At 44.9% G+C, this 23,074-nt stretch overlaps 1 protein-coding gene across 4 annotated transcripts in view; it reads left to right on the top strand.

Annotated features, from left to right (window-relative positions):
- Positions 1 to 23,074, top strand: part of LOC135895989 (uncharacterized) — a 152,642-nt gene that overhangs the window by 10,033 nt on the left and 119,535 nt on the right. Inside the window, exons 2-3 of one of the 4 annotated variants that reach the window (XR_010562534.1) lie at positions 11,778 to 11,891; positions 15,342 to 15,417. The exons of 2 other annotated variants lie outside the window; for them this stretch is intronic. The gene's annotated coding sequence lies outside the window, so the exon portion shown is untranslated. Of the gene's footprint in view, positions 1 to 11,777; positions 11,892 to 15,341; positions 15,418 to 23,074 lie in introns of those variants that run through there. One more of the 4 variants, XR_010562533.2, reaches the window with a different exon arrangement.

The following is a 23,074-nucleotide window of genomic DNA, read 5'->3' on the forward strand; positions in this document are numbered from 1 at the left end:
TTCAGTGATCTGCTGGTATAATCGCTGTGTGCAGGAAGCATCAATACCTAGAAAAAGGCACCGATTGGTGTGTAATCTTCTCCAAGTTAGCAGCAATTTAGCAATAACTGCTTTGGGAAACAACATGACTAGAAATGTCAAGGGCGCATCTGTGCTTCGTTGGAGTTTTGTTTATTTAAATCTCCGAGCACGGTATCAAGACAACGCGAAGCGCTCTTGTGTGTCTATCTGCGCCCTCACAGTTTCTCTTATATTCCTATCGGTTTGTTCTCTGGCTCCATGGATCAGCAAATACAACATGCAAGTCCCAACTCTCGTTTTCTCTCTCTCTCCGCTGAACATGCCCTTTAGATTGTGCTCTCCTCCGTTTACAGGCACTGGGAAGGTCTGCCGCATAATCCTTTAGCAGCCCTCGGCGTTCCGCTCCACGGACAGCGCGTCGTCGGCCTTGACTCCCAGATTGCACCCGGCCTTGTTTTTCCTGAGTAGATTCAATCGCGGGATGCCTTCGTACACCGCGCATCACCGGCCTCCTTGCGGTGCCGGCGGCAAGTCCGCTTTCTTCGGTTTCATTCATTCCATTGTTACCCGTGGGCAGGTGCTGCTGCTGTTGGTGTTGCTTTCTGCATTGCCTTATGCAATGCCGTGGTCACGGCCACGTCCACTGGACAAAATGGATGCATCCTGTCATCCGTCGTGCATTGATTTGCTGGCCGGGGCGCGGGTAGCTCTCAACGGGTTCTGTCCTGACCGCGCAGTCATCGCTTGCATTTGTTCGGCGCCGCTGTTATGCCCCCCAATCAGTCTTGCAAGCACCGTTTCCTGAAGTACCTGGTCTACTGTGCTCCGGTGAGCGACCGAGAGCTCGCCACCCGGCGAGCGTACCAAATCCCTCGTGCACGGGCGCATGACGGCGTGCATCTGTGCGGTGTGGTAATGCATTTGTTTATTAAGGCTTAAGGCTAAGGAGTACTCGCAGAACGGTTACTCCGACGCATGGTATGGGCGCCGACACTCATCGCGCGTATCTCCTATCTCGCATTTCTCATTCCCGTCAGATCACCGCGATTTATAACCCGTGAAGGGACCGCTAGAACACCGTTTTCGTGCTTTAAGTCTTCCGTACCTTTTACGAGGCTAGAGACCTCAATTTGTTTGCTTCGTCTTCTCGCTAACCCAAACTACCTGACGCGCCTACGCGAACTCAAGCCTTATTTGCCTTTGTACAGATATCGAAAGCATGAAAAAGATAGCGACACGCCAACGAACGCCTAAAATCATCCCGAGCCTGTCATGCCAGTAACCTTAAACGTGAACCTGCCCCACATGAGTAAAACACAGTGATTGAGTGCGGCGTCACTTGGTTGGTCGGGAATACACGTTACAACAGATTTCTCCTTCGTTCGAATCTGGGGCTGAATTCAGGAGAATATTAGTTCGCAACTGCCAAATGGTGCACATTTTCATCCCATACAAACTGTAATTTCATACCAGACGCAGTAGTTTAGTGCGTATGGTGGTGCGCTGCTAATGCAATGTCGCGGGTTCGAAATGGGCCCCGGTGGCCACATTTCGATGGGAGCGAAAACGCAAGAACGCTTTGTGCTTAGGTTTAGGCGTATGTTGAACTCCAGGAGATCAAAAGTCAGAGTCCCCCACGCCAGCGTGCTTCATAATCAGACTCGCAGTTTTGGCAAGCAGAACCACAGAATTTAATATCTTTTTCTGTAATCTCATGTAACGTTTATGTTAATAAAGAACACCACTCACAAGCTACGCTGAAATGCAGACACCATGTCAGGCGGACGCACAGTGTAAGACATCGACACAGTGATGTCAAGGGGACGAAGGGATTAAGTACAGGGCCTGTCAAAGGCAGAATGGTGACGAGATGTTCATGGGCACAGATATATACGAATCATATCTAAATATATTGAAGTATTATATACCCCTCGTGACACAGTGGCACTTATCACTGTGAGGCAGAGAGAGAGAGAGAGAGAGTAAATTTTATATCTAGAACGCCGGTCTAGGTTCTCCCGCTTGGCTCTAAGTTGCCGTCAGCAAAGCCGAGGGGCATGATCAGCTCGGTCGTGGTTCCTACGTAGTTAGGGAAGGAGTCTGCCAGCCACTCCTGAAGTGTTGCAGACCTAGGGGTGGGTGCGAGTTTGGCCAGGTACGCCTATGTAGTACAGGATTGGTCAAGAATGGGTACATAGTCAGTGGCACACACCCGATTGCTCAAGAATAGTGTAGCCAAAAGATAAGAAATTTAGGAAAATTAAAGAAGACATTGAATACCGTGCGATAATATATCAACAAGTCTCTGTGTTTTAGAGACACCGATGAACCGACTATATATATGTACAGGTTTCATGCCATGATTTATCGTATTATTACGCTAAACAGAGGTGCGCTCCCTGGCACTAGTTTGTAGATTAAAAAATAAACCATGCTACCCGGTCCGACGTGCCCAGAAACCCAAGGGCCAATCCCAATAGGGCTCCGCTTTAAAACAATAAATAAGCAATCACGAGCCAAGATCACTTGCAAATATGTACCAAACATGTGCTGTCTGTTTGTTTGTTTTAACGGAAACCAAGTTCCTTAATATTTATAGCGTATTTGGCACTACTGACAAGCTGTACAGCCCATGCAGATGGCGAGACGTAATGAGGAAGGTTTGTCAGTCGCCGCAGTCGTTTCTTGTTTTACGAATACCTAAGAGAGCTGGCTTAGATAAAATTCAAGCACACAGAAGCAAAATAGAATCCGTCCATTGTTCTCGCCGCCCAAGTAAGCGATCCGCATTACGAAAGATCGCGCGCGCCGAAATAAGATCGCCTGAGGTCGAAGGAGTGTGCGAGGAGACATCCTATCGGCTGACCATTTCGCAAGCCGAGCCAGGAAGTTTCGCCGGCAGCCGAGGTGCTTTGGGAATCGATTGAATGCGGAATTGGCCGCTGTTTCCCTGAGCTGTTTACTTTTCTTTTCCTGTTTTAGCAGCGCTTTCATTTCTGCTCTCCCTGCTTTGACCAAGATCACGCAATGCTTTGTTCACCTTTAGTTGAACTCATGCGCAGCTGAGGTGCCTTGGTGTGTACAGTTTTGGCTGCAACGAACGGTGCGTTCCGAGCTACCATATCACAAAACATAAAATAAAGATATGGACACTTTATTTTCTAAACATAAATATGATTGCATGCAACTTGGACCCCGTTTTCAATATATTTATGAATTCGTCTATAGGCATAATTCAAATAGGCGGACGCAGAGAAGACGAAAGTGGTGAGAGAAAGATATGAACTTTATTTAACAAACAGCTCTTTCACGCAGCCATCGTCGCTGGTAAAACGTCTTGTGTGGCTTTGGGGTTGGGGAATCCCCTGGATTAGCTTAGGTGAGAGCTGCACGTGGAGAATGGAGAGAGGTTGACGTTTCGGGTACATCGGCTGCGAGATATTTCAACCCTCATGATCAGTTTTGACAGCTCCGCTAATTCTGTCTTACCCCTTGGACACTTTCATTCTTAGTGGTTTCTTTGTTAGGTCATTTGTTACTTGGGAGAGCTAACCTACTGTTTGCATTGGTGCCTTACATCCCACTTCAATTCCTGCCTCTGAAGCTACCCTATTTAGTGTTTCATTCATTGCCTCTGTCATTTTCATCGCTCTGTTCTAGAGCTTCATATTTGTTTGCAAGCACCAAGCTGAATTGGTCTGCTTTCACCCTTTCAGCGTCTGGGTTGCACTGTTTATTTTTAACTAATTTTACTCTTTTTCTCTTCATATTGAGGTTAATCCTAGACCTCTCTAACCTAGTAAAAAGTAACACGCGAGTCAAAATGTAGAGAGAAGACAAATGTGGTAGACAAAACAATGTGAGATAGGGAAACAGAAAACGGGCATGCGGGCGTAAAAGGGAGTCAGTCATACAAGATGATTATCTGAACTTATACAAAACACAGGAAATTAACTCTGAAATATGTCCACATGGGCAGAATACTTGCGTGTTTTTTTTAGGCTCGAGCCATAGGACAGTATTTAATACAACAAGGCGAGGCAGAAAATGAGACAATGTTGCGTGCTATACTTTCGCGGCACAGAAAATCCTGAATGATCAAGAAGCTTCGGTCATTGCGTAGTACCATGGATAGCCTTAAGAGGCGCAAGAAGTTTGATTTAATAGGTCTTGCTTTTAGACGATAGCTGATATTCTAGCTGATATACTTTTGCGGCACAGAAAATTCTGAATGATCAAGAAGCTTCGGTCATTGCGTAGTACCATGGATAGCCTTAAGAGGAGCAAGAAGTCTGATTTAATAGGTCTTGCTTTCAGACGACAGCTGATATTCTAGTTGATATTAAGAGAAAAAAAATTGGAGCTGTAGAGACCATGTAATGCGTAGGGCAGATAACTGGTGGACCACTCGAGTTACAGAATGTGTGCGAAGAGAAGGGAATTAAGCGCAGGCGATAACGGCAGAAAATTTGGTGGGGTGATGAAATTAGGAAATTTGCAGACGTAAGTTGGAATCAGCTAGCACAAGACGAAGGTAATTAGAGATCGCTGGGAGAGGCCATCGTGTTGCAGTGCACATACAAATAGACTGGTTGATGAGGATGATTACGATGACTTTTCTGATAAGGGCAGAAATTCTTGGTCCTTAAACGCATATGCTTCTATTTCTTTTATATATTGTACGTTACCCATACACACCTATTTTTGCGGTTGTAACACACGAATCAGGGCTGAATAGCATTTAGCTTTATGTTAAATTACATAACAGATTTGACCCCTTTTCAAGGAACCTGAACGTTTGCTAGTGTCCGTTACAATTAGTTGTTGAAATTGATACGGCTAACGAGCGAAGGGTGCCGGGCGGAATATCACCAGATATTAGCTGACAAATTGAAACGGCGCTTCTACGGCTCTATAGTGATGGCCACATTGGAGTTGATGCCAGGGATACAGATATAGACAATTTTTCAGTTTTTCGCTCTTCTTATCGGGAGCGTCTGCCCCTAACTTCAGCAACAATGAAGCACTGGGCTTCGCAAAGGACCAAGACCGCAGAAGCGTGGCACTGAGTAACCACGAACACTCTTGCGAGCAAAGTGTTCCTACGCTACAACACAGCCCTTCTCTCCTGCGCGCACATCATCGAGCAAGCCTTCAGCGCCGCTCCAGATGTTTTCACAAGAAAACAGGGAAGATTACGGAAGAAAGGCTTAAAAGGCAAATCTTAGTGAAGGTAAACATGGGAAGGGCTGAAGACGACGGATGGCAAGAGCCAGGACAACTCGTTCTATTCACTGCGTTTGTGCAATGTTAATAGAAGTAGGGAGGAAAGTAACGGTAAAGTAATCGATTACTTTCTATAATTGATAAATCACTTTTGTGGGTAAATATAATTGGTAACTGTAATCAAGTACGCCTTCAAATAAGTAATACTAATTGTCATCGGTTACTGTTTTTCTGTAACGCGTACAAGTTTGGCGCGAAGTGCGCGTAGCGTTAGAAATCGCCCGTACTATTGTCTTCTGTAGAACTGTCAGTATACCCATATTTTCCGCAGTAGCTGTGACACATACGGCAATGCGGTAATTAAGCAGAATCAGAATCAAATTGTATTACTACATACGGTGTTATTAGAACACGTAATATATAGGAGGATGTCCCGGAGTCGTAGACTGAATTGGGACCTCCTGTACATGATATATACGAAAGGAAAATTCAACTTTGTTAACGCGGTGACAGTAAGAAATACAACGATAAAAACAAATTAGAAAGACGGAAATTATAAAAACAGTAGAACACGAATTAAATCCGTTAAGCAACATATGGAAACATGAACACATTGAACAGAAAATGACCTTGTTTATGCAGTTTCATACGTGGTTAATAAGCATGGAATAAACTTCAGTAATACCCAATGAAAATGAAAATGCATGCATTATGCGGCAAATACAAAAAAAATGTTACGTAAGGCTCGGTTGGTTCAAAAGGAACTTTTTGAATTCTGTAATAAATCAATATAGTGTCATTAATTTTAAAATGAATGGTAGCGAGTTCCATAATAAGAAAGCGCTGTAATGAACAGATTGCTTGACGTAGTTGGTTCGAACTATAGGTAAGATGAGTTTTATTTGACAAAACAGGGAGAAACAGGGAGATGTGACCCAAACACGGAGAAAAGCGCATTATACAAAAGTAACTTGATGGGACGAATGATATCAAATGTATGGAGTCGGTAGGAGGCAATTCGAAATGCTCCATGGCGCTTGAGTGGCAAAGTTTTGCTTTGCAGGTCTAACCGCTATTGGCTAATGCCGTGAACATCATCTCATTCATCCAACCATCATCGATGGGCCTCGGTTTCTCGCGAACAGTTCCTTAAAGAAAGGTGTCACGAACAAAAGTACGGATTTCCCACGTGTTCAAACTTACCCTTGACGCCATTGTATCTACCTGCTGAAAGTGTAGCCAACGTCATTCCAGCCGTCTGCGAACGAATTAATTCTTTGCTGGCTGTCGGACATGCGCAGTGCGCATTTCCGCCTCAGCCACCGTAAAAGGCCGATGCCTGTCCGGTGCCCCGACCATGCTGGGCACGCGTGCCGTCCGAGTGCGTGGCGTGCCCTGCCCGAACGAAATGTTTTGGCACGCGAAGGTCGTATAACCGCGGCTCGTCCGCTGCCGTAAAGACGCCGCCGGCAGCGGTGGCCCAGCCACAGACTTTGTGGAATTCGTAGCACGCACGTTCGTTCATGCAGCAGAGAAGTGATCTGTATGAGGTAACCCGTTTTCCAATCAGCGGGGCTACTCTTTCTTGGTCACGGCGAGGGAGTCATCTCGATGTTGTCTTGGCCCACGCTGAAGTGATCACCCATAAGTCATGATTTGTTGGCTGTGATCGGTACGTTTGACCTTGCAAAGGCCATACACAACTTGCGCTAGCGTGTACGCAATTACTGAGGTCTCCTTTTAATGCGATTATCGTTCCTTACGGTTTGTCCATTTGTGTCTAACCCCTTTCACTAAGCTGCCTACTACCCTGGGCCACTGCTGGTTGCTGTCTTCCTGAGCAGACAACATGGGCGGCCACTGCGTATGTGCCCGAATGTATAACTTGCTATTGGCTGCTATTGGCTTGCTAGTAGAAAACTTTGGTCATTGGGCATGCGATGTTGGGATGAGCCCACTTTTGGGGAATATATACTCCAGAATGGATTTACCAAGAGAGAGAAAAGAAAGTCGAAATGCAGAAAGGTCAAGCAGAAGGGAAAATTTGGTTTGCTACCTTAGGCAGAAGAGCGGAGGAGGGGAATGTAAAGATTTAATGAAGTAGAGAGAGAGAGAGAGAGCACAAACACACAATCACTGCCGGTCAGTGCCACCACAGGCTATTTACATCAAATTATCACTTGCAGCACAACGAACACCAATTCAGGCTACAGCCGCTTGTGCGGGTCGGTTGTCAAGGTCTGTGCCGAGGTGACCCAATGGGTGACACAAGGTGACGCAGCCTTAAATATATTAAAGTGATAGCGCCTCATCCACAACAGACGCCTCCGCGTCGAACCCGGCCGCTTGATGGAGAACCCTTGCAGCGAAGTTGCAGCCATGATACTATAAGGAATACTACGGAGTTTCGACTGCGCTGAAGTGATTACAAGGTATACTGTGCCGGGGTATTATTTGGCATGGGGATTGGTAGCAAGGCTGTCACTTCGTATATCTGCGTTGTGAATACTGTGTGTCACTGCACTACTTGAACGTTAATAGTATTAACGTCGACAATCATCGTGATATGGGTTCTGCAGGAACTGTTTGAGAATAGACAGCTTTCAAAATGTCACATATTTCTTTACAGGAGATACGAGCCATGCCAACCTCTGTATGCGTTCTGCAGCCTTTGCTGCAGGCCACAATAGCAAACCACCTCAGCGGAGAGAAGTGTCCTCAATACGATTTGAAAGGACAACGCGGTCGTTGTTTCGAACCCGTTTCTAACAACGCGGGATTCGCCGATCCGGGTATTCGGAATAGGATGCATTCCAGTGGGAGGGGCTGACAAGGCAAACTCGAAACCGACCAAGTTCCTTTCGGGGGCCGTGGCAAAGATGAGTCGAGACGAAAGGCAACGCTCCCACTTGTCGAGGGCGAGCTCCATCCGAGGCGATCCTAAGCCATCGAAAGTGACCGGAGCGTGCGGTCAAGGGCGAATACGGCAGCGCCTGGCATCACAGGGGCCCCGCAGGAGGCCGAGCCATGCCGTTCGCCCTCCGCTGCGCCCGTGGCCGTCTCAGTGGCCGTTTGACATGACATGCCTCGGTGGCCTCTCGGTCGCCGGGTGCGCGCGCCTGCCGGACGGCGAGCCCAACCGCGCCGAGCGCACGACTCTCACTCCGGCAGGTTTATCTTCTTTTTTTTTTCGCTGGTATCTTCTCAGACGCAGTGTCTCTCGACGCGCAGAGTTTTCTTTTGTTGATGTGCCTAACCCTTGTCGTTGTGCCCTCCCTCTATCCTTTCGTTTTTTCTTTTTCGTTCCAATATTTTCTTGTTTTTACTTAACGGCGTTGTATTTTACTCTCCCTGGGTGGCCTTGCCACTATATTTTGAAAGTATATTAAACATCCAGAGTGTGAAGTCGATGTTTCGACGACGTCTCGTGTGGCCGGGAGGAGGCATGTTGGATGAATTAAATAGGGAAAACGCCGATCAAAAGCATGGATTAAGAACTTTTTATACGTTTCGGTTTCCGTACGCAAGCCTGGTTTGTAGAAAACAGCTATGTGAAGGAGGCTTCCGCATTGAAGCATAGACGTTATAAAAGTTTTGCACCTATACTTTTCGGTCGGCATTTTCGCTAATATTTCGTTCATGTCCAGAGTATATACCGTCGTGGGTATTCAGGCTAAAGGCGTGCTCTCCAGACCGGCCTCTCCTCCTTTCACTTCATTATAATCTACTCCTTGTCCTCCTTATTCTAATAATTGCTTTTTGTTGAAGTTCTGTTCGTTGAAAGATTGAGTAGCGCGTTTTAGAGAAATCGATTGTTACAAGCCAATGAGCCAGTGGCGTGACTGTCGCACTTAGCAGATAATAATAATAATAATAATAATAATAATAATAATAATAATAATAATAATAACAATAATAATAATAATTATTATAATAATTATAATAATTATAATAATTATAATAATAATAATAATAATAATAATAATAATAATAATAATAATAATTATAATTATAATTATAATTATAATTATAATTATAATTATAATTATAATTATAATTATAATTATAATAATAATAATTAATAATTAGTTTCTACGGAAGCTGTATGTGCAGCTTCAAAGTCGAACGTGTTTAACATAATGGTACAACGGCAGCAAACGATAACAAAAAAAGGTATTACTGATCTGGGTCCCTATTTATTAAGTTTCTCTCCCGTATAGGCCCTCCGTAAGAGCGTTCGAATAGTGAAATGTACAAATCGAATAACATATTAATATTAAAAAAAACATTTAAAAGTAATACCTAATATTGTTACAGCGCAACGAAGAATGGCACCAGTTAGAAGAAGACGATTTGATGTTTAGAGGTGGAATCGGCCTTTACAGCCATCTTGTTTATGCCTCGTTGCATCTCTTGTAAATATTGTATATACATCTTCATGTATGACTTCTGCAACATAACAAATCGGTGGAGGTGCTGGGTACCCGCGACAAACTACAACGGAGCTTCACAGTGGTCGTCACCTCGGACTGGACAACATGACGGACGAAACAGGACCTCACATTAAATTACGGAATTGTACGTGCCAAAACCACTTTCTGATTATGAGGCTCGCCGTAGTGGAGGACTCCGGAAATTTCGACCACCTGAAGTGCATGATTACCTACACAGCAAAATTAATAACCATACAAAGATGTTATTAACTGGGGATTTTAATCTAGCTGGGATAGATTGCAATAGGTTAACTATTGGAAACAGAGATGCAAAAATCTGTGAGCGCCTGTTTGATATAATGTTTAGTTTTTTTTTTATTACAGATTGTTAAAGAACCTACGCGTGTCCAAGGAAATGCCTGTTCAGTACTTGATCTTGCTTTAGTATCACAGTCGATAACGCCACATGTACGCGTTGAAGAAGGGATTTCAGAGCATAAGATGCTGGTTCTAACATTTTTTACTGTGAGCATGAGCGCTGGGTGTAAGGCCAAACCATCTCGAATAGCTTTCAAGGACTATAGCCGAGCTAATGATGACAATGTAATTGACTACTTAGAAGAAACCTTGGATAGTTTCTCAGCTCAATCTGGCGGAGGCGTTAATGGCCTTTGGACATAACTAAAAGAGGCTATAATGCGTTGGGAAAATAATTTCATACCTACAAAATTCAAAAGAACTGAGCGGAAAACACCGTGGATCACGCGGAGCATAATTCACCTAAAACGAAAACTAAAAAGACGTCGAAGAAAAGGGATAAATTCTGCGGGGATAAGAGAGCTCACATGCAAATTGAAACTAGAAATAAAAACTGCAAAAGACGATTTATTTTCAAATAAATTAACAAATTTCATAAGGAATCAACCGCAAATGTTTCGGCGCTACTTGCCGAAGCCAGAAGGCGTGAGCAGTAAAATAAAAGTGGTAGGTTTGGTCATAGAAGACATGCGCGTTGTAGCAAATACATTCAATACCTATTGCCAATCCATTTTCACACGCTGGCGAACCTCGTGCGCGCCCGTGGCAGTCGCTGACACCCGGATGGGCGGAGTTGTGATAACAGAGTCGGGCATTTTAAGCTTGCTTTTGCAAATAGACCCCAAGAAGGCGCCGGGGCCCGATAATATATCAAATGTATTTTTGAAACGATACGCGCAGCAGCTGTCTCCCTTTTTGCAGATTATATTTTCCGAATCGCTGAGTACAGCCTCGCTTTCCAAGGATTGGCTATGTGCCAAAGTAATCCCTATTCATAAAGAAGGCAATAAATTACACGTGGAAACATATAGACCAATACCACTAACAAGTTGCTGCTGTAAATTAATGGAACACATATTAAGGAAAGCCGTACGTCACGACATACTTAGAAGAAAATAACCAATTACATCCTAAGCAACACGGTTTTAGAAAAGGTTTGTCAACTATAGCACAATTATTAGACATAACACATGACTTTGCATCAATAATTAACTCCAAATTCCAAGCTGATGCTATTTTTATTGATTTTTCGAAGGCTTATGTTCGCATCCTGCACTGTAACCTAATCGAGAAAATAAAGTCTATCGGAATTAAACACAATATACTAGAATGGATAGCAGCCTATCTGTTAAACCGAACTCAATATGTTACCACAAATAATTATGACCCGGACCAACTCGAAGTTTATTCAGGGGTACCACGGGGGTCCGCATTGGGACCATTTGTATTCCTCATATACGTTAATGACATCGCTGGTTGTGCAGAAAGTGGAGTAAAATTGCAGCTCTTTTTTTTTTAATGCGAGGATAAATGCCTCAGGGCATACAAGGGTACGGGATGGGGGTGAACAAGGATGATTAAATGAATGAAAATAGATTTGCTGACCTAATGAAGTCCAAGAGGGATCGATAATGCGGTCCCTGCGTCCAGGCAGTGTAATGGCTCAGATTATGCGGCGAGAGTCCCGCTGCTGCGAGGTGCCGGAGCCTCGTCGGTTTCAGAGCAGGGCAAACCCACAGCAGGTGGTGGATGTCGGCTTCAACATTTGGCGACTTGCAGAGTGGACACTCAGGACGAGGATATAGCGGGCGAAAGTGCGGCCACTTCCTAGTCACGGCAAGAGTGAGGGCAACCCCGACCCGGATCCTCCGAAGCGCAACCTCCTCTGCACGGGTAAGACCGCGGCTCTTCGTCGATGACTTGGTAATTTACACATGCGTGCAAGGAATCAATGAGCAGCTTAGACAAATTCTACACTAAGCAATGTAGCCCGCTGGTGTGACATGTGGGGAATGGAAATTAATCTTAAGAAAACACAGTATATGACCATAACTTATAAAAAGGCGATCTTTAGGTTCAATTATACATTAATGGGTAAAGATTTAATACAAACTGACACAGTAAAATATTCAGGCAGAACCGTTACATGTGCGTTAAAATGGAATACCCATATCGATAACAAATGTACGAAGGCCTTCCGAACACTCGGTTTCTTGCGAAGAAAATTAACTACAGCACCATCCTATGTGAAATTAACAGCATATAAAACTTTAGTAAGGCCAATTCATGAGTATGGTATATAGCATAGTGTGGAACTTGTACCAGAAAGGTCTCTCATAGAAATTAGAAGGTATTCAAAATAAAGCGTTGCGATTTATATATCATAAGTATTCTCGACACGAAAGCGTAAGTGCTCCTTGAAAACAAGCAGCACTGCCTACCCTTGTTTGTCGGCGTCGTGTGGCTGTCAGGAAGTTTCTTTTTATGCTATGTAATGACAACATTAATATAAGTTTCATTTCAAGACTGCCATCGAGGAAGCCATGTCATCGTCATGATTCTCATGTAACATTCATTGTTAACCGCCGTTCTTGCGCCCATCCCTCATGTAATGTCCCGCCAGGGACCCTTGAGGTTCAAATAAATAAATAAATAAATAAATAAATAAATAAATAAATAAATAAATAAATAAATAAGCGAGAGTAGGTGCAGCCACCACACCGACATTCTTATAGAACCTGTCATAATAAACACATCAGGCAGTATCCGAAATAGTGCGACACGTTTAGATATTCATATTTCCCATGGGCAATCGAAATCTGGAATGCTTTGCCAAAGGAAATTGTAGAATCAGATTCTGTGGATGGTTTTGTCGCGAAATTGGAGCCATATTTTGGTTGCTCATGAAAGCATTTGAGCGCGTAGCTTAAAGATAATGAGTTGGTTGAATGATTGGACACTAGTGCACGTGTGATTGTATACTGCCTTATGATTTCAAATGTAAATATTGCAATGTGCTGAATAGTAGTGTTTTATTGATCTTCGACAACTACAAGAATGTTATACGACTAATATTGCAATTGTTTTGAGGACCTTTTGTTATTCTTTGATTCATGAGAAACAAAGGAAGGGTCTTGTGTTGAATGCCAGTGTTGTTGTATGGCAGTTTTCTTTTCTTCTTTTATACTTTTTCTTTTTCTTTTCTTCTTTTTTCTCCTGTTTTTCCCATGCTCATGTGTATTTTTGCAATCTACTTCCTGTTTGGGCCTGTGCCAAGGCCTACAATATTGTTAAATAAATAAAAAGATCGCAGAACGAGGGCAAGTTAATCGACAAATCGAATCACTGGGACCTCGCTTTGCGATGCGTTCACTTGCTGGTCAGCTCAGATGCTATACAGCGACTACCCCGAAAAGGCGTCTGTCAGAGTTCAGATCCCGGACCAGGACAATTTCTTTCTTCAGCTGCAAAGCTTTCGTTTTGATTGAGACGTTCTGATGAGCTAGTTGGTTAATCATGATAGAATATGGCTGTGCAGTACAGAACAAGGACGTAACACAGAGGGAACAAGCATGGGTGTTGTACTGCAACTGCGCGAAGCCCATATCGGCGAGAAGACTTTCTGTTAAGCCCGTGAGGCTTTGTTACTAGTTGGTACCGGTTGTTAAATTAGGAAGGAACAGCGCCAACTAAGACGATCACAAGAGGGGAGAACGACACAGGACAAGCGCCAACTTCATCTAACTTTATTCATCAATGACCAATGACGCATGATGGTCATTGTGCGCATGTCTGTGTTTTTCCTATATTTGCTGAATTTTCGATGAATAAAGTTAGATGAAGTTGGCGCTTGTCCTGTGTCGTTCTCCCCTCTTGTGATCGTCTTAGTTGGCGCTGTTCCTACCTAATTCAAGTATGCACCATCTAGCCCAAATGAATGTTCTCCTGAACCGGTTGTTAAGGGGGCGGGGTTCCGGCGACCTTCAACAGCGTCTGCTTGGAGCTCGAACCGTATTGACCATCGGAGAGGGTAAGGCAGGGAGCACGAGATGCTGTAAAAACAAATAACCGAAGTTCAATACATCATTACGGGTGAGCGCTGTGCTCCAAAACACAAAGTACAAACACATTCTGCTTGCATGCTTCTGCACGCATGGGCAGAGAAGACGTCCACATGGTGTCTCGCTGGCCTTCTTATACCCTGCACCATCCGGGCAACCTGATTCTCGCTGACACCCTGGTAGAGGGACTTGTCAGCCCACTGGTCAGCCCACACATAGTAGTTCGAAAAAAAAACCACTCCATGGCGTAGAGGGGTTGAACGTAGGACAAAGCGGAGTAGGCTTTGCACTGGCGCATAATCCAGTCGCACACGGCCGACAGATAAGTCTTTCACGTTGACGAGCGGTCAGATAATTAATATAGATAAGAAATAATAGTGATCCCACCACAGACCCTTGTGGTACACCAGATTGAACTTGAGTGGAGAGTACACCAGATTGAAGTGAGTGGAGAGTTACGTCCGTTAGCAGTAACAGATTGGAAGTGGTTAGTAAGGAAATGCTCTATCCATTTTAGAAGATTAAGGTTGATGTTTAGCAAGCTTAGTTTAAACAGTTTATGGCATACTTTATCAAATGCTTTACTAAAATACAAGAAAACACAGTTGGTGCACGATGAGCGATTCAGGATGCGATGCAGTTCACGAGTAAATAATACTAGTTGTGTTTCGCAGGAATACGATTTTAGAAAACCATGCTGTGCGTTAGTAAAATATGAGTTGGATTCTAGAAAGGTAGCCAAATTCGTGAAAACTACATGCTCTAATAATTTACAGCAGCTACTTGTAAGGCATATGGGGCCATAATTAAGAGGTGAATTTGTGGGGTCAGAATTATGGGTTGGAACCACCTTCCCAATTTTCCGTTCCTTTGGAAGCTCACATGAGTTAAGAGATTGTCGGAACTTTTTTTTTAGTATCATGGAACTAAAGATGCTTTTAAGGAATTTACTGTTAATGCAGTCGTAGCCAGGTCATGAATGATACGGTAAACTATCTTTTAACTTGTTAATTCCGGCTACCTCAACAATCGCAGGATGCTTTGGCAAGTATTAGTGTTGGTATGCGATGGGAAATTCAACATTGCCAGTTTTCGAAAACTGGGTCGCAAATTATTTATTAAGAATGGTCGCGCATATGTTCTCGGGAACATATATGCGAACATAATAAAAAGAAAAGAAAAAAAGAAAACGAAAGCAGGAGCAAGCATTTGCGGCATTCTCTAATGATGAACCACTGTTATATGCAAAGTGAAATTGCATAATGAACAAACTTGGCTGCAGGTGACAGAAGCAGCCGAAGGCAAAGACTGATGGTTGTAGAACGCGGATACCTGCACAGGCCTAGAATCTCACCGAGGTAAGGAAGAGGCATCGGATGGCTCTTGTCACTCGCACGCGCCGTGAGTGAGCGATTGCATCGGTTCGAGGGGCAATCGCATGTCACGGGTAGCTAGGGATGTAAAAAAACAAAAGCAAAGAATGTCTTAGAGCGCTCGCTGCTGCGTGCTCGCTGGCTGCGCAACGCCAGTGCAGAGATGACTACCCGCGAAGGATTTGTTCGCTGTGTTATTTTCAGCTGTAACCTCTGCTTCTCGGTACCTGTCATGCAGGCATGCCATTCATTTTCGAAAGAAAATTTTCGATAGGGGAGGGGAAGCTTCTAAACGCTGTGACCACGAAGTTTATGGAAGGATTCGCGTACAATAACCTTCCGCTTCTTACGTAGCAGGTTGTCGTGGGAGGAATGCAACGTTTTTTAAGATTAGGTATGTGAACTTCGCGGTTAAAAGCTGATTCCTTTCAAGCTTAATATTGTTACGGGGAGATCTAAAGAAAAGGGGTTTATTTACCCTATCTACAAGGAAACTAGAAGTGGGGCAGCAACTACAAAGATGGCGGACGATAGGCCTTACTTCGTCCTCCTCTTGTCTGCTGTACGCTTCACCATCTTCTTCTATATCCGCAGGACAATCGGCTCATAACAAGACTATGTGAAAGTGTCAATATAATTTCTTTTTAAAAGTTATATTGTACGATCGTCTCCAACGGCGTTCTGAAGAACGTGTGCTGCGTCATACCAATTACCTTATATGGCGAGCAGATTCGCCGCGGCTGTGAACAATTTAATGACGTTCACGGTCGTGTCATGTCAAATTAGAGTACGTCGTCATAAATTCTTACGCAGATCGAGACAAGGCAACTTGTTCTGACGTATTCTTTTTTTTTTGCTTATATGGCCCAGTGTAAATGCGCCTGCGTCCATTCAACAACTCGCAGTTTTCACGCTGTTACGATCGCTAAAGCACCAGCCCGGGATATCCATGTTAATTTGCATCATTATGAAACCATAATGTTCTAGATCACTTATACGCATGCCTAACCTAACTTAACCTAACCATGCCTGCCTTGTGCCGTGATAATATAAAATCAGATAGTTAATAAAGTTGAAGCGGAGCGCGCAGACGATTCGTGAATTCATCTCTTTTGTCCTTTGCACCGCGAACGTCTGCTTTCCTACGTGAACACATGCCCCGTAACGTGATACTACGGCAGTTCAAGTTTTTATGAAACACATTTTAGCAGTGACCACGGCAAAAGTCTCTCCGATGCCTGTAGCCACATGCGTCTATAAAATACTTGGGATATATCATTTATCTCGTTCATTTGTCATATGTTTATGTGCACCATCATCAAGAAACGTTGTCTTGAATATTGGTAAATTAAGTAGAAATTACAGAGTCCTTTAAGTTAACAATTAACAACCATCTGAATTATACTGAACATATTGTAGCGGGCGCTTCAAGCAGTACTGCTGTTGATTCACGTCAAATCCTCTGTAAAGCCACCATCGCATCGCCATGCTACTTTCTTCGTTCTCTTCTCCTCCCTTAATTCTTCTAATAGTCTATTCTACATGCAGTGGATTTCTCGAAAGCGCGCTATCTTGCTCGCTAACTCAGTCTTTCCTTCTCCCCCCGAGAAGAACTGGAGGAGAACAGCGCAGAAGCCTCTAAAAGCGTTCAGTCGCATCTTGCTTGCGTGAGCTGGAAACACGCGATGGCGGCGTTTGTTGGCAAATTCGGGCAGTGCTTCTAGGTGAAAGGTGACAGGGCCCAGCTGTTTTGCCACGCGAAAACAACTGGAGAAGTGCGACAGACACTATTCGCGCCACCGGGGAACACGCAGGGCGCGCTGAACAAGTACCAATCTCCGGCCTTGAACGGCGGAGGGAAAGTTCGTTGGGATGAGATCAGCTGCGACTGATGGTGCATTCATTATAGCTAGCTGGGCTCTGAGACGCACCTTGCGCAACAACTCGATGGAGCTTGTATCTGCGGCGCGTTGGTGGCCGGTAGCGTCGAATAATAAAGAAATATATTCTTGGGGGAGCCCGGGCGTATACTCCCCTATACGAGCTGGAATAGCGTCTCTCGTGTGACACCAGAGGTGTCGAGAGCGAAAACTGTATCGGGGATGTAGTCATCGCAGTCGTCGCGATGAAGACCGACATGAACTGACAGGATATGTTTCACCGGGCAATTGGTCTGTTCAACTGGGCCATTCGTCTGTGGATGCTGCGGAGATGCGGCAGCATGTTTGATACTGTGCTGATATATCGGGCTTCTTGAAGGCGCGTGATGTACACACAATGCCGTGGTCCATGATCAGTGATCACCAGGTGTAGAGTCGGATGTGGGAAAATAATACAGTCCGTCAAAAAAGAAGACAGTATACGTAATACCGAAGAGTCGGGCGCGCCTTTAACTTCCTTCCACTTCACCAGGTAACCAGTGGTGACAATGATGAACCTGTTACCTTACCGGGTGCGAGGAAATGAACCGCCGTGACCAATGCCCATGTCGTCAAGTGATGACTATGGAAGTGGGATCAGCTGCAAGGCTACTAATTGTGAATGTGAAACATCGTTACGGCCATGACAAGTTGTAAATGAGGAGACATTGCAGTTAACACCAGCGCGCATGCACGGCCACCGAACACTTTCGGCGAATGGACCAAACAACTTGTGCTGACCCAGGGGCCCCGAAGAGAGAACATAGTGGCGTATTAACCGCACCGACTACACCTGAGCAGCACCTGGTAAGCTTGGAAATTAAGCGAATGGCGACATTGTTAACGACAATGAAGTTCTTGCAATAGAGATACGGTCGGAACTTTTCCTCCAGCCACAACACGAACAAGTTCTCAAGTTTTGAGGTGTGACACGTACCGGCTCGCTCAACCAGCGGATAGCATATGCGATAGGCTTCAGGTCTGAGCGAATCTGGAGAAGTGCATCCCCAATGTGGCTGGTATCGCAGCAGGGACGACATAAGGCGCATTATCTTCGTCATGCGCAAGAATCGCCGCTGTCGTGAGGACAGCATTGAGATCACGGAACGCAGTCTTGTTCCGGCCCCATTTTCAAAGTGCTACTTTCATTGATAGTTCGTTTAGTGGTCTCACGTGTGAAATGAAATCGGGGACAAAACGGTGGGAACACGACGCAAAGCCAAGGAAGCCTTTTAGCTGTTTGGCTGTAATTATGGTTGCCACTTGGCCGGTTTCGAGCGGCACAGCTAGTTATTCACTTCCGGTGCCGGCTGCTGGTTCTACCGGCACGCCATCCTACGGTATCCCGACTGCCTAAATCAACGCATCAGAAGTGGTTTTTCGTGTGTTCAAACAGCTGAATTGTCGCTAGCAGATTAATTCATAATTCCTTTAATGAGAGATACATAGATTTTATTGATAAGAAAGACAGAGAGGTCGACCTGAGCTATAGCTATATTTCGCACTGGGGAAGAGGGATGGGGAGTGAAAGTACTGTGATGGATGATGATGAGAAGTAATGAGTGCTTATGCATGTGCATTAGAAGGTGGCTCTACGAGAGACGCTCGTCTAGTTGCATGCCATACAGAAATTTCAACAGCGCTTTAGTTGTCCGCATTGAAGTTAAACTTTTCTCAGTCGTGAAGCTGTGTTATTGGACGTTGTGAGACCTGAGCGGTCTATCCTCTCAATTTCATTTTTCCTTCTGATCGTTCTACCATCAGTCCAAACGCAACTACTGGTTCTCCACGAGAAGCCTTCTTTGAGGCCACCCACTGATGGCGCTTCTCAATGGCGCGACCAATTTGGCCCCGAGCCAAATGAAGACATATTGTCATTTTTCCTGGCCCCACACATCCCTAGGCAATGGAAATGACCGTCAATGCGCAGTTGGCTTTAGTCACGAGTCTTCTAAAAATTTTTAAGTGTGTGATACATTATAATACCTTTAAATAAATTTCTATCATGTAAACTTAGTACTCGTCATATCAACAGTTAATTTTGTTTTCGTTTTGTTTGTATTTTCTCATCACATATAGACCGTTTTTTCATGGGCACCACCATAATGTATACGCAGTGGCGCCATCTATGGGCCGTCGGCATGCTGGCTCGGGCGAGCGCTCTCCGTTTTTTATGTCAGGGATACGCTCGCCGCTGGTTTCTGGTGTTTGTTTTCGCACCCGCGCGGTCTCTTTATTGCGACGTGGCGTCTTCTACGTGGAAAATGGTTCTGTGAGACGTATTGAAGTTGTTTAAGTCGGCATGGCCTGATTCTGTGCTGGCGGTGAGGCAGACGGAGCATACAGCGCGATATGTGCGCGCGTGTTTGAGCTTACAATCAGCCTCGGAGATCAATTGTGTATTTCTGAAAACTGCATTCTCTATTGTGACCTTATAGCAGTATTGTCGTTTAGTTCGAAGCTGCGGTTTAGGAGCAATGAACCATACGCGACGACCGTAACACCGTGGGTAAGGTTCTGCTAACTTGTGCTGTTATACTTTGAGAACCGTTCAAACTGTCAGCTGTAGATTATAATAATAATATTTGGGGTTTTACGTGCCAAAACCACTTTCTGATTATGAGGCACGCCGTAGTGGAGGACTCCGGAAATTTCGACCACCTGGGGTTCTTTAACGTGCACCTAAATCTAAGCACACGGGTGTTCTCGCATTTCGCCCCCATCGAAATGCGGCCGCCGTAGCCGGGATTCGATCCCGCGACCTCGTGCTCAGCAGCCCAAGGCTGTAGATATGTTGCGTGACTACTTGGTTCGGTGGACGTGGTTTCAACACATAAATAAAATAGTTTTGGTTAGGAATAACAGCATACCTTACCGTGTGAATTGCACTTGTCCAGCAAGGCAACCGTTTACGAACTGCGCGAGCGTTTGAAGCAATGGTAAATGGTGTTACAGGCTATCTTTGTTTTATATAGCGCATGGTCCAAGGATCCGGCAACAACGCTTATGGATCAATAAACGTTGTGCGGCATGACAATGCGTGAGTCTTGCTGCGGCGTTAGTGCGTTCTCCGGTTTATTTTTTTTTAGAAAAAGTATGATAACCTAATGTCATTTTCTCGGTTTTGTTCGTCCCGTTCTCGACGCACTTACCCGTATTACGGAAATTTTATCCTCACAAATAGCCATCGCATTCTTTTTATGTGATCCTTCTCGTATATTACAGCTTTACAGGGCAAAAAAGGCAATGCCGAAGCACATAGCTTACATATATATTGTCACGTGGTGGTGACGTTGAAGAACACAGTAGCAATACTGTGAACGACAAAACTAACTTTTATTGGGCGAACCTGTGCCCACAAAATAGGCTATATAGCACAACGATAGCGGCGAACACGGTCAGCGATCGTCGAAAATCTGATCAACGGGTCAAGCGCGTCGGCTTTTATACATCAATCGTCGAACGTTCCAGACTAATCGTTGGGACCCGTGTACCTTCCACAAAGTTCTACACCATTCGCGTCAGGCGATGAAATCAGATAACATAAGGTTCGGCGACAACAGACAGCGGATAGAAGCATAGATAACATTCCAGAAACTTCGGATGCATGAAGGCGCGTCCTGCGCTGTGCGATAATTTTTGTTAGGCGGCGAAACGTGGTCGCCCGATAAAGATAAGTACACGTGTCAATATGTATCCTGCATGTTGGTTCAACAACCGCAGTGGTCGCTGTGCTGAGCAGCGCCATCGGCCTCATACAGGAGGCTAGCCTAGACATATCATAGTGATTTGAAGTCTGCTAGACTTGAAATGCGTGAGAACAATGCGGGAGTATAACAAATATTTGATAGCGTCTGGCGCTTAGATGTTTCGGGGTTGTCTTAGGTTGGCCGTACACATGCCTGCGCTGTTATTTTAGTTCCTACGCCAAGCGATCAGATAGTGAGCAGATTTTCTATTTCTTGGCAAAACTCAGAAACCCGTTATCTTCGTTGAATTAAAACCGATACAGCGAAAATAGTTCACGACACATACACACACCACGGCTGACGATGTGGGCCACATGTTTGCGCCCCCAAGAGATATTAGAGAGTTTTAAAATAGGGACCCCAAACGTTTTCGGGCCCCAAAGAAATAGCGTAGAAGCCACTGTGCATGCGCAAGACTCAAACTGCGTTTCGGTTTTGCGTTGCAAACGCTGGGTCTGTTCGATTCAGCTGCACCACTTGAACCAGTTCACGCGGTGCCGCACCTTTCCGTTCGTTTTAGCGGTGCAGCTTAGCGCCCCCTGTACCCTAGCCTTCGTTTCAAAAAGTGCAGCAAAGGTGCAGCGCTGGTTGAGGAATTTTCAGAACCTGCTGTGCCTGTGGTGCCGCGTTGGTGCACGCGCGGTTTGCGAGTTTCTACACTTGAGAGCCGACCACAGCAGACGATGTCAGCGAACGACTTGCCGACGCTATCTGTACTTGTAGATGGGGTGCAAACTCAGGTTACCCCTGTAGTCGACGAGGATGGGAGTCGCGTTCCCTTCGGCGATGGTTGAACGCCAGGTATGTTAACCCTTTTTAGTCACATGGGGTCAATTTCTTGTTGTAAGCTCCTTCACTCTAAGAATAATCCCGGGGAAAACGGGAGTAACTGGGCCGTTAGTCCTTAAAAGGGTGCTTTCGTCCCCAAAGGACTAACTGCATGAATGTGCGTGCCGTGTGCAAATTTCGGAGAGTAAGTGTTTAGTCCCTGGTCGGAAAGAGAGCAATGGGAGGACGAACGGCAACAGTTACTCCCCAGGCACTTCGCTTTTTTTCGTCCGTGTCATGGAGCGATGCGGGCAAACGGTATTGTCTTTAAATCGTGAATGGGTCGAAGTTCGTGCATTGTCTATTGAACTACATGCAAAGCAGCACCTTACCTCTTCGTGAGAAAATTGCGTGAAACTTGAAAGCTGGAATGTGAAGAGCCATGCCCTTCGTGCGCACACCATAAGTGAGCGATACACATTAAACGTGCAAGTCATTGATAGACGGCTAGATTTTCTTGGTCAATAGTACCTAAGTTCCTTCTGTTCCAAGGAGGTTGCGAACTGAAGCGATCTGTACCTCAGACGGGACACGCTAAGCGACAGAGAAATTGGCTTTCTCTGTCGTCTTCGGTACCCCGTTTGAGCACGCTACACGCATACACGGTGTAGTGCCTCAGTTTAAATCACCCGAAGAATACTCGGGCTGATTTCTATCCGCAGTCGCTTATGGTTGCAAGTACACTCAATGTTAGACTCTCACTGCATAGCTCGCACAAAGGGCGGAGTCGCTTTTATATTGTCGCACTTGCATTCCCATGCTTAACCATGCCTAAATATCCTGTCCTGTCAACCCAGCGGCGTGGTGAAGTGGTTGGAGTATACCTCACTTGTTAGCAAGAGGACGCGAGTTCGAATCCTACTCATGCGCATGTTTTTTTTCACCTCATTAAATTTTTTAGGGTATAAATGCCTAATTTCATTAATTGCACCTTTCCGAAGCATCGGAACGAATTACCGTTACTCCCTTGAGGAGCATCGGACAAGGGCAACTGTTAGTCCTCGAAGGAGTAAGCGCATGGGGAGTAACAGTTCATCCCATGTCAGTTCGTCACGAAAAGGACTAATGGTTGTGGCAAATCAGTTAGTCCCCAAAAGGACTAACCTCCCTACCGCTTTTAGTCCTTTTCTTCTTAGAGTGTTCAAT

The sequence above is a fragment of the Dermacentor albipictus genome, chromosome 3 (assembly GCF_038994185.2).
Source record: "Dermacentor albipictus isolate Rhodes 1998 colony chromosome 3, USDA_Dalb.pri_finalv2, whole genome shotgun sequence".
NCBI lineage: Eukaryota > Metazoa > Arthropoda > Arachnida > Ixodida > Ixodidae > Dermacentor > Dermacentor albipictus.